Raw genomic sequence first — 18,804 nt, 5'->3', positions numbered from 1 at the left:
ATATAGACCAGAATCACAGGGATCTGCTGGAGCCTATCCCAGCTCTCTTTGGGTGAAAGGCAGGGGTCCACCCTGGACAGGTCACCAGTCCATCACAGGGCCACATAGAGACAAACAACCTCACACACTCACACTCACTCCTATGGGCAATTTAGAGTCACCAATCAACCTGACATACATGTTTTTGGACTGTGGGAGGAAACCAGAGTACCTGGAGAAAACCCACACAAGCACAGGGAGAACATGGAAACTCCACACAGAAAGGCTGGGTTGAGAACCCAGGACCTTCTTGCTGTGAGGCAACAGTGCTAACCACTAACCCACCATGCTGCCCCATTTGTCAGAATTTGTTAACACTTTAAAAATCTCAGCTCCTCTATTGAAGATGAACAGTTCAAACGACCTTTCAGGTGTAACAGGGGAAGTGTCTTCATCACTTACAAGATCTAAACATCTGTGGTGCAGAAAGAAGTACTTATGAAATCTGATCTGTCAGCCGCCTTACAATTATCGACATGCAATATGAAGAACACTTCACAGTGACTGTACAAAACAACAAATGGAAAAGTCTGAGTGATCAATGTATTTTTCATAAGTTCTCTTAAAATAATGTTGCAAATTATTACAGCAAAGAGGAACAACAAAGCTACAGTTTCTTCAGATACTTTTCAGATGCTTTGACATTTTGCACACTATATTTTGTGTATTTCAAAATTGTAAAATTGCCATTTTTGCCAACTGATCTACACTGAATAACTCATAATGACAAAATGAAAACATATTTTTAGAATTTTTTTTTTGCAAATTACAAATCCAAATCTGAAATCTCTCATTCACAAAAGTATTCAGACCTAATCCAGAACTTTACAAAACCTCCTTTGGCAACAATTACAGCTTTGAGTCTTCTTAGTTAAGTCTCTGCAAGCTTTACAGACCTAGCTTTGGACAGTTTATCCTTATTCTGAAGCCATTTATTGTGTATATCCTATAAGACAATATTCCAGTAAAACTTACCTCCATCCCTCTGTAATACATGAGGCCTCATCTTTCCATTGCTCCTGCAACCAGCTCCTGACTTTCTCACTTCTCGCCCTTCTTCAATCCCACGTCCATGCAATAAAAAAAGACCAAACACAGGATGTGAGTGTCATAAAGAAGGGAGCAAAAGGGTAACAAAAAAATGAAAAATCCTTATAAGGCACACATGCAGGATTAACCTAGACTCCTTCTGGTAGCTAAGTGAGCCGCAACATTTTATTGAGGAGATCCATCAAAAGCATTTCTTCACCCATCTTCCTGCAGGCTTTGGTTGTAAATTCAAGGCTGTGAGACCCAAAGACATTGCATCAAGTTGCATAATTCTCAGAAAACATTCTTGGATATGTTTTTTCCAGATGTGTTGATGCGTTCATATCACTACATTAATTATGAGTCGTGTTTTCTTGATTAGTACTTAATTTAATCAACCCCCCACGCATCACGCACCACTGGACTAACTAATTAATCAACTGTTTCAGATCTTCTTTAGTGTACCATTAAGTAAAACACGACCTTTTACATTTCTATTCTGTCAGATACATCAAAGATATGGCTACATTTACAAATTATTACAAATACATTGCTAAGCTGCAGTTCATGATAACTGCTCTCAGACCAAAGACACAGAAGATCAAAGTATCCACATTATACAAAAGAAAATAAAATTAATACTGCGTCCTCTTTCAAGTTTGTACTCCATCTTCTCAGCTCCCCCAAACTCTGGCCAGCATCAAACCCACACACCTGCAGCAGGTCTGCTTGTGAGTTTCTTTTCTCCTCCTCTGTGACTACATTAACACTTACAACTGTGTCTTGACTCACCAAGCCCACGTACTATCTACCTGTGAGAAATGTGTCAGTCAGTAATCCAGCCAACACCAGCTGGTGGATATTTCTCCCCTCCAGTAACTATTTTCACAAATAAAACAGTTTTAGTTTCTCTGCTGTCTGAAAAGCACAAATTAAATTCAATTTGCATGACATACGTTGTTATAATTTATCTGTGGATGTAAATGTTTTGCTATGCAGAGCGGTAATGTTTTTTAGAGAGATAGAGGAGTAGTGGACCACTGCCTGGAAATAGATTTCTAACTCAAATCTGCTTCTCTATCACATAGCATAACAGCACAGCCAATCTCAAGGTTGGTGCATTGCTTACAGTTCAGGATAGATTTTATTTTATAAAATGAATACAGAAATATCTCCCTCAATGAAACTCATATTAAGTACAGTGTTCAAGGAGATTCAGTGTGTATTCTTATGAAGATGGCACTTGATGATCTTTTTCTTTGTGTTTCTTTTCTAGTCAGTTTTAGCAGAGATGCAGGCTTGGCAAAATTACCTGGATATTTCACTCACTTTATGTGTTTGTTTTAAACATTTTGTTGATTTTTTTTCTACCTTTATTGGATAGCATGCAGTAGAGATCGGCAAAACCTCTAGGTGTAGTTTATTAAATTCTCCCTCAACCTCTGCCTGATCTAACACAAAGGTGAGAAAGTTGGAAGTGAAAAGTCTTCTATATCTCTATGTAGCCTCCAGAGACTCAACCTTGCTGAGCCACAACTGTCTTTGATCAAATACAACCTGTGAAGAAGTACTCACATCCTGTACGTCAGTAAAAGTAAAAATATCACAGTGTAAAAATACTCTGTTACAAGTTCAGCATGTACATTTTTACATAAATGCATGTACACACATTTTACCAGCAAAATACATTTGAAGTACCAGAAGCAAAACTACTCACAGAGGATGGCATATTCATTATAAACTCTATAGACTAGAGCTGCCAATCCATTTTCCTCAAGGGCCACTGTCCTGCTTGTTTTCCAACTATCCCTGCCCTACCCACTGCTGATTACCTGGATCAGGATCTATCTAAAATGACGACATGCATTGTTTCTAACTGCCCTCTAGTACAGTGAATTAGAGTCAGGGTAACACTTGTCATTTTTACAAATCACTGTTGCACATTAAAATACATTTTGTCATCAAGAACCACCATGAATAGGTTTAGGCATAAACCAACACCTTAATTAGGGTTGGGGGAAGATCATGGTTTGGGTTAAACTAGGCTATGGCTTGCAAATAATGGTTATTCCCATTTTCTCCTTTTTGCATTTTCTGCCATCTACCCTATTTTCCAATGTGTCACAACTTCCCAGATCCCAAACTGAAATCTTCAAATATGTTGTTTTGCTCAAACAAAGTCCAATATAAGTAAAAAGATAGGTTTATAATTATAAGTATGATCAAAAATAGCAGCAAATATTTTCATTTGAGTAGCTGGAATCAGATGCTGTAACCATTTTGTAATTTTCTGCAAGAAACCTTCTGTTGATTGGTCAATCCATTCATTGTTTCAGCTTTTGTCTCAAAGTGACTTACTGTGCCAATCAAACATCCCCTTTGACCATTACATATTTCATAAGTATTCTCTTTTTTATTTTTTGATATTTTATATTTTTATACGTACAGTCTGCAGGCAGATAATGCAAAGATCAAAGTAACAAACTAAAGGGAGCTCGATACAGTTCCCAGACACAGAGCAGAAGCCTCAGCATCAGCCAGACACAAAGCAAACTCAATTTTGCACTTAAAATGGAATGATGCTCCACAACTACATATGGTCTATCTAGACACATGCTTTCACAGAATAACCTCAGCTATACCTCAAGGACTAAAATCTACATTTGCCCTCTTGCCTCCTAAGCTGTCCAGGCGATGTTCTCCTTCACTACCTGCAGGCCAGCACAATCTGTTGCTCCTCAACCTTGAATGGCTGACAGATGTCACCAGCTGCTTGCTTGATCTTACTGTCACAAAGAAGCACTTGTCTCTTATCACACCTCCAAAAAAAGCATGCCACTACACTTTGATTCTCCTCTTCTTTGAAAGAACTGATGCATCCCTTGGTAGTTTTTATCTTCGAACATAATCCAGAAACGAATCAGAAGCCTCGGGTGTAGGGTGAGTAAAGTTAAAAGTAACAGTATTACCAGTCAGAGGTTTGAGTGGTATTGAGTAGCTGCTGGGAGCTAGCTTTTTCATGCTGTAAGCACAAGTGAATTACACTCACAATTTTTATTTGAAAATTAAAATGGAAATTTTGTGAAATTCATTAAACTGGTCCCCCCAAAGCAAAGGGTTCTCAGTCTGAAACAGGAGTCAGCTAAGCCCTGAAAGATGTTTGCCCCTAAGCATAAAGGTGACTTTGTTAGATGTCAGCAAAATCTACAAGTAAATTACATGCAACATAGGCTTAAGAGTGTCACCACTAAAGTTAAGAGTAAGGAAAATCACAAACAAAGCTCAATAAAATAAATTATTATAAATCTGTAAAGAATAGTGTTATGGGTTATTAATCCAAAACAAATATCTGGGTCAATTGTGTAAAATGTAAAGTATAGCACAGGCAGCACCACAGTCTACACACACAGACATTTGACTGCTGCTGTAGGTAACGCTACAGTCTCCTGAGGCAGCTACTCTGCTGCCTGTCCGACACACTGCTCTTCACACAAACAAAGTGTGGCCTGTCCTTGTAGTCTGTAATCCAGGAAACAACGCTGCTGCCAACATGCATCACTGAGCTTCCCTCTGAGCACGGGGGTGCTGGATGCTTCCAAACCTCTCCACACTTACAGCCACCTCTCATGGGTGTAAACTTTGCAGAGCAGGTACAGTAAACACCAGCGATACTGAAATTGTGGACATCAGTACTTTTCTGGAAGTCTGACAAACTCCTGAACTTCCATCCATCTTTTTTTATAAGTGCTTTGAATCACAAATTGCTGTGCTGCATCGATTAGCATAACAGTCTCATGCACAACTAGACAGCGTCTGTTACATTGCTCCCCTCTACATTTAATGTTTTACCACATGGAGTGCTGTTACCCAGTGATGCCCTGATTCTGTAGCTGTTTGGGGATAACTCTTCCTGAGTGAACAACGACGATTTCAGGATTGTTTGCACTGAACTAGTAAGCTAAATGTACACATACTTGTTCATAGAGAAACCAGCCATGCATTTTATTTCAGTGTTATACTTAGTTAGAGTGTATCTTAGGTTTTCAAATAAAACCCACAGCTCCAAACCTGCTTGAATCTTGACTGCAGGAGATAAAACACTGTTATAAACATGGGATTTAACAGTGCAGGTTTTAAAAAATGTTGTAAGAACGTGTTTGTTATACCTTGGGGATACATGCGCTGTGATGATACACTGACTGTAAACACAACAATTTGTTTACATCACAATATAGGGTAACTTTAACCCCTGAGTACAGTGTTTTCTCTTGTATCTATGGAGCACTGTAGGCATGGTAATCATATCCCAATGGGTCTACAAAGGAAAGAGAATTAATTCTTTCATTTATCTTATAACACTGCGCCCATCAGTGACCACAACAGCTCATGTTTTTCTATCGCTGCTTTCACTGGCCCCGTATAACACCATCTGTAACAGTGTACAAACAAGTTTATTCTTGTTTGTTTATGACTTAGAGAGAAAGGACATGGGTACATATGTGACCATGATAGCAGGAAGGCACTTTTTAATAGACAGCATCTTAAGGAACAAATGAAAGGATTTTTTTAGGACAGCTTATTGCTCATTGGTAAGGACTGCTGTGACACAGCCAGATGCTCTCACACTGATTTTTTGCCTTCTGCCTGCTGCATGCTAGGATAGGATTACTGTCAGCCTGATCAAGAATAAGTAGATTTGCTAAAAAGATCTAGAAATCACCATTTTTTTTCAACAAGAGACCAAAATGTCAGCAATTTCTCAGCACAATCTGCACTAGTGCTCATGGATAAAGAAGCACAGTTATTTTTCTGTATACCAAAACAAAACAGTGTTAGCCTGCAGCAAGATTTGTATAATTAGTTTGCCATTAAAACATGGCCCTAAATGTAATAAGTGATGCTTAATGAATTAATTATACAATAAGAAAGAAATCTCAAGTCATACCCACCCAATGATGATGCAACTTACAAACCTCTTAATAAAGTTGATTTTGATGAATGACAGGCATGTACTGCATGTAACAACCCACTTTTGTTCAAAGATTTAATATAGAGTAATAGTAACCCCAATCTAAAAACAGAAACTAAACTTAATATCACTCAGCAGCCAAGAGCTCAAACAGAGTGATTTAACAGACAATGGTGATTTTTCTGTTTTGTACTGTAGTTACCTGGAAAGACACAGTATGTTAGTTGAAAACCCCAATGGTTCAGCTAGAGTTTAAACATGTAATGACTGAGCTGTGAAGAGCCTGTGTGAGAGGTTGGTATTTCTCTTTGGCAAAAATGGTAACAACATGGCTTCACTCCAGCAGAATATATGATGTGATAAGCTAAAAGGGTGCATTACAGAAAATGGGGGCCTGCAGACAAATTGATAAAATGGCAAAGTCAAGTCCACAGGACAGTTTCTCTCTGCAGCGCAGAGCAGTATGTTTCTGATAAACCTATAGATAACTATGATTCTTTTCAGTATTATTTGTTCTACCTGATGCTTTTTTCTCTGCCAAGTCTGAAGCGAATGCTTTGGTGTGCCAGTATCAAACCAGTCTTCAAGGAACACAAATCACCCCTGCTGCTCATATGTGTCATTGCCACACAGATTACTGCCTCCCTCGATTCATTAATGTTGTCTCTGTCTCTGCACATAGATCAATACCACAGCCAAGAGGAAGCCCTCTGCTATGCCCTTGATATTCTGCTCTGTAAATGAGAAAGAAATCCTGTAAATCATCTGCCAACATACAAAGGGTGGACAAAATGATGTAAACACTGCATGATTAAACACCTGTCATGCATTTGAAACACTATTTCCGACACTGAGCAATACCTGGGCTCTGTAATAACGTGTGTAAGACTTTGTGATGTGCAGAGCTCATAGCATATGGTAAACAGCGTATGATCGTACATGACATAAAGGCATAGGTAAGCTGTGGAGTTCTGACCAACCTCCTGTGCACACACAAGCATGTGGGTGATGTCATAAGCAGTTCAGCCACTGGTCTTACACTAATGCATTAGTGCAGGAATGAAGAAATGTGAAAGCAAAGACAACTGAAAACTACAAGTAAACACTAATGTAAACAATGAAGACTTCATGTTATGATCAAAATGTATTAAACACATTTTTAGGTCTCAGGAATACACACAGTGCATGTTGGAAATGTGCAGTAAGGTAAACATCATGTAAACAAGAACTTGATTTTTTTCACTTTTTCACTTCACAAGACACCTCTAAGTCAACTTTTTACAGTAAATCTACTGAGTGTTATCAATGCCTATATAGTTTAGTGCTGTAAGTAACCATTATGTTCATAAATAAAGCTGTTAATTATGTTTTATTAATAACATAAGTTTAATTGACTAAATTATTAATAACCTAATTGTTGATTTTTTTAAATCAGTATTTCCTAAAATAATATTTCAAGCAAACATGAATAAGAAATCTAAGAGGTCCTCAGAGTAACGACAAGGCTGAACATCTACATCTATGACAACTGCCCTAATTTGTTTTTTAGCTGCTCCAAACTCAATAAAGAAGCTCCATAAATACCTTGGAGTATAAAATGGCTAAAATTTCTGTTAAAAGTTTCCAATTTACAATTTTAGTCCAGCTGACTCTTTTCTTTCCATCTAGTCCATAAATGTCACTTTAGCAGCTGTGGCCATGTGGAGAGGCTAATTGTTGCATTGTCTCAGCCTGAGTCAGTGCAAGGGGGAGAATCCACAGTGCACCAGGGGAGACAAGACATCCGGAGCTGTGGGAGTGTTCCTGGTGAACTGGCGAGCTAAAGTTCAGTTCATCATTCTTCCAGAGCCAGTTGAACTTTGTGAACAGTATTTTTGTGTGTTGAACTGAAATGATCACAGACTGACTGTGTTTTGCATAACTAACAAACCAGTGTTATGCTGCCTTCAGGGTGCTGTGTGACCAAGTGATATAAAGGAGGAGGTAAATAACATAGGAAGCTGTTAATATCTCTATTTCATTCAATTTATTTTATGTTGGATATAATTATGTCTGTTGACACGCGTGTGAATTAGTGTTTCAGCTGCTGAGGTTGCTCAGTTGAGGGCCCTATATGTATAATTTTGTTATTATAGCACCTTTAAATTATTTTGATTGTGTAAGCTTTTATTGCAGAATAATGAGACAGTCCTGGTGAAAACTGTGGGAGTGACAGTGGCTGCACAGTATCAAAGTTTTTTCATAATAGCAAGGAGTACTTAAAGTGTTAGTTGCTTAAGTTAATCTTTAAATACACACTGGGGATTTAGACCTTTGGTTTGGTCTGTGTCTTTCATGAACCCAAAGTGCTAAGCAAAATGCATTGGTCATGCCAGGATTAATTAAAAATTCTTGATCATAAATATTTTTATGGGCTGAGTGTACAGTTATGACAACCATTTTTTTTTACTACATCTACATTCCTTTTGCAGTCATCAGCATCTCTTGCCCCACAGTACACAGTGTATACAAAGCTTATCTCTTTATGTTATACTGCTTATACGCACATGAGTATGCATAGTCATAGTCATAGTCATAGTAATGCAACATATAGTTATGTTGTATATGTGTTCCACAGAAAACAAGTGGCAAGCTTCAAAGAAGCACCCAGCTAGTTTTCACTAATTTATTTAAAGTCATGTTTTTGGCTCACTGTCTTCCATTATCTGCCTGTGCCACAGAAACAAAGCTTTTGTCTGTAGATGTTCTCAGAGGCAGATTATTGGCAAGTATTTAATAACTATGCCTCATTAGAGTTGCCTAGTCATCTTTGAGCTGTTAGCTCTGTGTGGAGCTCACCAGGACAACTAGGACATGTTGAGTTCTGGCAATATGAGAACAGCTTTGTCCTCATATAACCTAGTGCCATGCAAATGACTAAAGGCCTGCAGTTTGAGGACATACATGTACCATTAAGATTATTGGCAGTAAAAGCAGTTGTTAACACACAGAGGTGGTAAAGCTAAAACCAGTGGTAACAGACTTAAAAGGGAAGGGCTAATTAAAAATAATGAGCAGGTGCCTGTGCACAAGTCGCATAGAATAAGGCAGTGCAACAATCAACCTAATCATTAGACATCATTTAGGGTCAATTGGGTTTCAGTTCACAATTGAAAGCCAGCAGCCTTCGCATGAAGTACATTGTCTTTCTACACTCCTGGCAAGTGAACTGACTATAAATGCTTTCTCCAGTGTTTATCCTGAAAAATGGAAAAAATTGTCTCTCTGCCACTTTCTAATTGCTTTATTTACAGTATGTGATTTACGTAATCAATTCTATTTCCTTGTGCATGAAAAATTATAATTAAGCTTGAAATTTATTATAGATTATACTGTACTTCTGTGTTATGAGCATGGTGGATGGTGCTCTTTATTATACAGCAGGATTGCATAATAAATTAAATTTTATTGACCAATAGCCTGTAGACCTCATCCGATCTTAGAATGCAGCACCAAAAGATCTTAATTCAGGTATTCAAGTTAAGGGTTGATTATAAAAGGAGGTCTTTAATAAATATGGGTGAACACATTAATAAAAATACACAGATAAGCACACCTGACTTCCTCAGGATGTCTGGACACACAGTGAACTCAAACCAGTAAGTAGTGAACCCGGCACATATATGGACCTACAGGTACCAGGCCACTAAAGCGTACTGCACCACTGGCTGGGGGCCTTCTTCTGCCTATAAAGAGCATCCTGAAACATTAATATAAATATATGATTTTTAAGAGTCCATTCAGACATTTTAACAGCAGCTTGCAGATTTTATTCATCCTACCAGATGCAAAATAATATGGCTGTGTTTACTAAACTTTGTAATGTTGGTGATGTTGTGTGTTATATATAAACAATATTAACTAATTGAACCTTACATTGTTCACATTGATCATATTTCACCAACATTTTCTCAGCGCATTAATTAACCTCTTTTACATGCAAAAATATTCCCTCATGTGGTTGGAGCATTTATTTTAATTCAAAAAGCTAGAAAAGCTATTACACCTACAGGGATGATTGTATGAGATGTCCAGCGGAGCAGTAAATACACACACTATTAGGCCGCAGAGCAATCCCTAAGGGCTCCTTAGAGACAGCAACACTTCACCACACCTGTTTATGTTTTCCTTGTCATGTCACGCTGTACTTCTAGTAGACTCTCTGAGAGAAATACAGACAGACAAAACAGTTGGTTTGAGTACCAATTTCCTACATCATATATGTTGGAACATGGATGTAAATGCAACATCAAGTAAATGTGTTGTTATTGATCACTATAATGTTCTGATCTTTTAGGATCATGCTGTGATAAAGTAATATGCACACGTCTACAGGTGAATGAGTTAGTGTGCAGGCTGGTGAGCAGAAACCAGAAGCTGAGTTGTAGTCACAGTTCTGTGTGAAGTAGGCATATTTCACAAAGTCAAATTTACAGTAGGAGTTCAGAAGCCACTACTAAAAGGTGGAAAAGAAATAAATAAACAAGGTAACAATAAACCAAACCCTCACACTACAGCCACAGTTCTGACAGCGTAAAAATTGATTTCATCGGGTTTAGGGATTTACTCGTGTCTTTTACTTTTTTTTGCTCGTGTTATTCAAAGGGCTATCCAGGACAAGGAAATGCATGAGTTCAACGCTTGAAGTGTAAGTGATATACTTATGTGGTACAGTTAATTTTAATAATAGTGGTGTTAAGCATCCAACCATCCTTCATCTATACCCACTTATTCCTAACCAGGGTCCCAGGGATCTGCTGGAGCCTATCCCAGCTCTCTCTGGGTGAAAGGCAGGGGTCCACCCTGGACAGGTCACCAGTCCATCACAGGGCCACATAGAGACAAACAACCTCACACACTCACACTCACTCCTATGGGCAATTTAGAGTCACCAATCAACCTGACATACATGTTTTTGGACTGTGGGAGGAAACCAGAGTACCTGGAGAAAACCCACACAAGCACAGGGAGAACATGCAAACTCCACACAGAAAGGCCCCCATTCGGTTTCATGCTGCCCAGTGATAAGCATTACACCAGCAAAAACTTCATAAACCTAGAAAACATTTTCCTATGAACAATCTTGGCACTGACTTCTCTGAATTATGCTTCATCTTAAATAAATGAGTAAGAGACTGCATTTTGTCTTTTCCAGAAAACAAACACAAACCTGCAGATTATGGAGCACATGAGAAAAATGGCAAGTGCAACAGTGCCAATTTGTGACTGTGTTTAAAAGGACTGTGAAAAGTAACAGTTCTACACACATATAACGTATTGTAACAGCTCCAAAGCTGAAGATATTTCAGTATACAAGTGTGGTTCTTCGCTTACAATCACAAATGTTAATTCATAAATAGTAGCTTGTAATTATTCATCTATAAATCTAACATTATAGACTCACAGCTTGTGATGCATGTTTACCAGTCTGACTCATGATTATTGAACATTATTGCTTACTGGTACAGTCGTTATTCTTTTATGTTAAAATGAGTTTAGTGAGTGAAGAGGCAATAGAAATGAAGAGCATTATTATTATTCTAGCCATTTTCTACTATTTTTCCTGCTAGAGTAATTGTATCTCTGTCACTTATTCATAATTACCCATTGTGGCAACATTTGATATTTCAGGCACAGATGCAGTGGCTCTGAGTACCTATTCTACTTCATATTTAATCTTGAATGTGATCTAAGCACCAGCGTTTAAACATATTTGGCTCACCTTTTTCCTCAAGGTTACAGCAGTGTGGAAGGATTACATATCTCCTGTAATGGCTTATAAAAATTTTTAATGACTGTTAATGAAAGCCACAAAAGGGGCAGTAAATTGCTTAAGGCTGGACATACTGTACACTTTGATGGCCCCACTCATCATGACTTTTTGATTGATGATGTGATAGGGCATTCCCTGTAGAAAACAGGGTACTCTACATTTATGTAGCCAATTACAAACTTTGGGCTTCACAGACAGATTTCCTTTGTCGCAGGGACAAAACCCAAATTCCCATGTCTCTTACATCCATCCCAGAGAGGCAAAACTCTAAAGTCAATTAGCCTACGCCTCCCAGAGGATCGCCTCCATAGGGATGACATATGTTTATTGTTTGTTGTGTTCTTTATGTTCAGTTGACAGCAAGAATAAATTGTGTGCTCTTTTTAGGTCAGAAACCCAAATGCTGTAATTTACTCTCACAATAGCTAACTTCTAGTTTAATGTAGCTGTCTTTGTATCAAAGCTTCTTCTGAGACTTTGTTGAAAAGTTTTAATTGGCTTCATTACTGACATATTCTGGGTGTTTTGTATATTTTTTTGTTCTCAAATCAAAAAGCTAAACTTGTAAAACAGACAAATGTACACAAATTGGTTTTATTTCCTTCCTCTCTGATTCCTCTGATAGTACTTTAGCCATTTATGTATTTAACTGTTTACCGTCCTGTCTAAATATACTTAGTGGTGTAAATGATAAATGAAGACCTCGTAGATATATGGTCTATGTTTACAGATTTATTCTCCATTTTCATGGCCTGCAAGGGTACTCAAAGGTAATGTGCAGGCTAAATCCCTCTTTAGTGACATCTGTCAGATCAGAACCGGTGACTCTAATAGCTTGGGCCATCCTAAGAATGTCATACAGGTTGAAAGTCATATTGTATGTGCAACCTTACTGTAGCAAAAAGTTTACTCTTCTAAATTTAAGTCTACAATAATAATGTGCTCAGAGGAAAGTGTCATTCAAAGGGAAAAGGCTATCACAGCTTTGTGACATGAATGTTAACCTGTCTGGGTGCAAAACAGGCATGCCACATATACAAGCTTTATGAAAGTGGTGGGAGAAGGGAGCAAGCATGCGAAAGTGTGCAGACTTAAATTAAATGCAGTCATGTTTACAGGCCATATGACAATACACAGTAGTTTGGTTTCACAACATCGGGTATTCATGATTCGTCCTGAAAGGTCGGATTATTGTCATCTCACTTCATCTTTGTAACAACACGTTTGAGTGATTATTTTGATTCTACAAGTTATTGCTCTACAAGGGAAGAAAGGCATTTGAACTGCAGTGTGCCCTTACATTAGTTCTCTTAAGACAACAAATTAATGAGAAAATGGACATTAATGCTAATCAAACCATATTAACAATAGGAAGTGACTGCTGTGCCTTGACACAGCATTAGACAATACTAAACAGAAGCAGATAAGATGTTTGAGATTTATGAAATTTGTCTTGTGGCATTCTCTTTCAAAGTCTTTTCTCCACTCTGACATATCGATGTATTATGTATTGTTCTTACCAGACGTGTCCTCACGTTCAAATGAATTATGAGAAAGGAACTACAGTATAGTGCTGTGAAGTTATACTCAAAACAACGTGGCAGCTGATGTCATCTCTATCCCATTATTTATTTCTTAACACATAGTCAACCTCTTCTTTAATAACATCACTGACATCCTTTAAAGACCCACACATAGACACTCCAGATTGTCCTTTTGTCACTTATCTACATGCTCATACTTTACACAGTAGACATGCACTCTGCTGTTATTTATAATTGAACTAGCGATCAGTAAACAATGTTCATAATAACCTGTTTAAAACAACCACTGTGTAAAGGACCTGAAAATGTCCAGTATGACTGATTATGTCCTGATTGAATTTCAAAAGAGAACAATTAATGACAATAGTTGTTTTTCTACCCACTATTTACAATTTATATATTAATATTTTTTACACTGAGGCCTTGAGTCTTCATGAGCAGGCAGAGCGCGTGGAGAGAGAGAAGAGAAATGACATGCAACAAAGGTCACAGGCCATGACTCTAATAGAAGCTGCTTTGATTTTGCGGTATGTGTCTTAACCACTTGGCTAGCTGCACACCCAAGTGTACAGTAGCTGTTAAACTGAGCAGAAAATTCAGTTTTAAAGTCCATGTGGATGCTGCCAGTGAGCAAAACAAAAGAAAAATTCTGGCAGATATCACTGCCATTTAATTTATGAAGGAATGAATATACTTTAGTGTCATTTTACTGTACTTTACAAATCTGAGATCTGTACACTTGAATTGACCGTTTCCATTTTATGCTCCTTAATACACTGACACCAGTACAGTTCAGAGTGAAATATTTTACCATTTACTTCACTACATGTATCTTGCAACTGTAGTTACTTCACATATTAATATTTTACACTCTAAACATACGGGTTTATAAAATACACACTGTTTTAACACGAGACGTTTAAATTAGCCCTAACCTCGAATGTTACTGCAGCACTAATAAAATCCAGTTTTTATTTTAGTTATTTTACAGTAGAATTTTAAAATAGTGCCACACAGATATTCTCTCATCTTATTAACCAGAGACCTAATGCTGTCAAGCTGTCAGCTATGCACGTTTTTTATTCCTCCGTTCAGTACAAATAACATGAGAATTAGCAATATGACATACTGCTTATGTATTTAGAGTAAAACCTGTGAATAAAGTATAGTGCTTGCTTCATATGAGCCTAAATTTATCACAGCCAAGTTCTGGGTATGTTCACATTTTATTCTTCTATTTATCCATTTCCACACTAGTAGTCCTGGTACTGGGACAAGCCTGTATCTGGTAAATACAATGCAACCTGTCACCAGTATTTTGAAAAGGTCACAAAGTGTGCCTCATTTGTCTCTCCACAGCTTCACACATGGCTACAATTGAGAATATTGCTTTGTTGTGCTTACTTTATGTCACAGTATTTTTATTTAGTTTTGATTTTGGCAGAAATTAAAACCAAATCTTACCCTGCGCTGGTGATGGGGACAGGGAGACTTATAGTAATTCAAAATTCTCCCAAATGTCCCTTGTCCACAGAGCCCAAGGTTATTTTTTTATAACCTTACAGTTGTGGAGCTATTACTTACTGAATATGGGGATGTTTTTTTTTTACAGGCAGAAATTGCAAAAAGTTACTGAGGGCTTAAGGTGTTAAGTTGCGCTCACAGCTTTTGCATATTGTTGGCCATCACAAGTTGTGGTAATTCTGCTTCTAGCCAACAACAGCTCGTAAAACATCTCAGGGGACTTTAAATGGATATTTGGAAATAATGTCGAGTGTGATGCTCATTTTTGAATGTTCTTTCAGCAAAACAAATTGTGGAAGCGCAGATGGGTGCAGCCATAACTGTGTATGTGTAGCTAATTGCCACTATGTTCACTAATAGGACATTTAAGAAATTTTAATCCATAAAAAGGTTGAAAACCTTTATCCTTGATTTAAAAGCCTGTCTGCCCTTGGTGTTTGACATCAAAATAAGTTCTGTAGACTACAAATACATATTTCACCACTGAAAGTCAGAAACTTTCCATAAAGCACTAAAATTTCTACAGACCATGCTGTGCTTAACCATGATGGAGCAGTAGCAATTGTAGACTGAACAATGCAACAAAGAGGCCTGTGACTGGCAGGTCACAGTGACTAGTTCTGTTAGTGGTTGTTTTCATTAAAAATTCCCACCACCTCCAAAAACCAGAATTTAAACTTTTATAATATGCAAATTAAGGACACTCTATTTATTATTAATTAAAATTAATTCATCTAAGCTTGTGATTATATCTGCAATATTCCAAGCAGCATCCTCTTCTTAAAAAAATAAATTACTGTTTTCTATGCAGGCTTTGTATCTGATTAACACGTTTATCTTGGGAACATGCAATTATGAGGCCTCCATTAGCTCTCCATTGTCTTCCCCTTATTGAAATGGATTTTTCTCCTAACCATTCGTGTGGTTTCAGACCCTTAATTTAATCTGGACGGTGAGGTAGTATGAAAACATCAAAGGTCTCTGAGGCAGCACCTTGTTCCCAGTCAAAGTAAACCGTTGCTAACTCTCTTTCTAAAATAAATGCCCGCTCCACATAATTGGTGGCTGAGGCTCCAGCTCATGCACACTCCATTTTTTTTTTTTTTTTTTTTTTTGCCAGAGCCTCTCTTGCGAAAACAAATCCTCCATTCCCACAGCCGCATTACTGCATAGTCACTGCGCCAGAATCCCCATGGCAACAGACATGTGCAACAGCCTGCCCTCCCCTCTCCTTTCGCCTCCACGGCCAGAGCTGCTTCCTCACTAAGAATCTCAGTGAGCTCCAGAGTACATATGTGTAGCATCTTCCACAGTGATCTACAGCAGTAGATGCAGAAGAAGGGAGAAAAGACATTTTTCACAATAATCTGTCAACTAAAAAGTCTCTTTTAGTTCAACTGGTTGCTATTGGAAACTGCATGAGGACATGGAGCAAGGAGCAACAAGCAAGGCAGGCGGGCTGGAAGTAGGTGGTAGGCTATATTATTCACTGTGACAGGGAGACAGCCTCTTGTTCTTAGAGGTTTCTGTTCCACAGGACATCAAAACCAGTTAAAAAGAGCAGGGTGTGCAGCCACATTACACTGCAATGAATTTTTGTCACTATGAAGTAATCAGATGAGTTTAATGGCTCTGTCACACATACCGACATACCTTCTCACTTATCCTTTCTTTATTTCTGTTACTGTCTGGCCCTTTCACATGCTCACTGTCTGGTTGTCTGCCTCACTTTTCCTTCATTCTGTGTTTCTGCTCACTCTGACCTTAACTGTAATAATATTGTGAATTGGGGTTACTGCAAGTGAAAAAGTCAGGCTGACCGGCAACCTCTATTTCCTGCTCTCCCAGCACCTCATCACAGTAGAAAAGACACATGATTTCTCAATCCATGTCTTACAGTGCCCCAGTTACGCTGACTGCTCGGAAGTGAACCCAGGCTTAGCTTTAAAGTTTAGGTCTCACCTTTTTTCTCCCAATTAGCCCAATGGAAAAAAAAAACATACTGTTGCAGAGAATAAAAACATTTTTGTGTTCGCACATAAGGGTATTATGCAAGATAAACGTACATTTTTTGTGTACAGTGAGCAGCACTGCAACCACAAACAGTTTGATCCAAAGCAAGCCTGCTGAAGATGTTCATCCAAAGTAGAGTACACATCAAATATTCTGCAACAACTGTCTTGGTCGAAAAACATAAAGCTGATTGATGCCATTCTACATATAACATGGACAGTGGCTTACTAATTTTCCTAATGATACTTAAATTGTTAGAATAATAGCCTCATATAGGTCTGAAATGATTAGCCAAATGCCAGAAAATTCAATGGCAGCAGTATTTTACCACGATATATTTCAGCTGAATAACCAGCTATGTTTTGTGAAAGGATAAATGTGACTGAAAGCCAAATGCCCTTGAGAGTCAGAGACACCCCCATTGTATCACGCTTTCTGCCATTTATTCAATTGTGCAGATTGATTTAAGGGTACCAAGGTCATCAAGTCCACATAACATCCAGTCCAAGGTGTTAAAAGGACAGACTTTAACTGTGATTAGCAGCAGCACTAGATTACTAACAATTAGTGTGTAATCATCTTCGACATTAGAGGTGAACGGCCTGACGCCTGAGCGATTCTCAAATATCATCATTCTCGCACCCAGTGCTAGAAAATTTCAATGCTGGTCGTGATTCCTTCCCTCCCATCTTCTGCAAGCTCCTGCCATCTTTCTACATGTGGGTCTTCGGGATGTTTCTTGTGTTTGACAGAAGGGAGATCACATCCATATGTGTCACTTAGAGTACACACGTCTTCACAAGCTATTTGCATTTGCTGTGTCAGTGCTGCTATTTGACAGCCATTTCTGGTTCATTGCAACAAAATGTCAAACTCTGTGAGAACATAAAAAGCCCCTAAAGAGCAGTTTAGAGACTGTTTTAATATCACTGTGACCAATTGCAATCTGGCATTATCAATACTGCCAGGAATGGCACTGGTGGTGGTGTTCAGGATGATTTTAAAGGGAATTAGGGATAATGGGGACTAACAAATAAGAGGAGGTATAACTGATGTGTTTCCCATCTTTTGGAGACTAGACTGGGGTCTCTGCCTTTGAGGCAGAAGAGTCAAAGCACAACTGATGCCTCTTTTTTCACTTTTTTCCTCTTATGTGCTTGATTTTCTTTTTTGTCTCTTTGGACTGTGGATGATCATAGCCCACAGCTGTTAATTTCACAGTACACGTGCAAGCATCCACAAGAGAGCAAACACGCAAGCGTGCACAGACACAAGTACAAAGGCAATTCTACCTCAGTTTTCCTACTGAGTGATTTAGTTTCAGAGCCACAAACTAAAAGAGGAAGAATTATTTTGCAGCCCATCCTAACCTCATTAGAACATCTATGCACTTTCTAACCTGATTTCGCAGATGTACTTCCAATTTGAGAGCAACCATGAGGTTTTTTTCCCCCCAAAACTAAGCTATTATTATGTCATGAGGCTCAATGTGTGAATTACAAAGAGAAAGAGGGAGGGGATGAGGATGAGGATAAACAGAAAATCAAACAAGATGCAAGTCTGATATTCAATTCTCCAATGAAACCTAATCTTCCTCAGCAAGGGATTGTTTTGTGCCAGCAGGAGTCCATAGTCGCAACATCTATGAACATGTCTTGGACCATCTCCTCCACATTACTTGCAATTTGGAAACAGGAGGAACCTTGGACACCCAAGTAAACTGTCTTTGGAGACTTTCACTCTCTCCCTCTATCTCACTAATTGGTTATCTATCCTCATTTTACCCTCCTCTTTGGTATTCAAAGGATCAGCTCTGCCTGCTTTGTCTTGGCCAAATAGATCAGAATAAATCTTGGATGATAAGAACAATATCT

Source organism: Mastacembelus armatus, chromosome 10 (assembly GCF_900324485.2).
Source record: "Mastacembelus armatus chromosome 10, fMasArm1.2, whole genome shotgun sequence".
Lineage (NCBI taxonomy): Eukaryota > Metazoa > Chordata > Actinopteri > Synbranchiformes > Mastacembelidae > Mastacembelus > Mastacembelus armatus.
The sequence above is the reverse complement of the archived record's forward strand: the minus strand, read 5'-3'. Positions refer to the sequence as shown.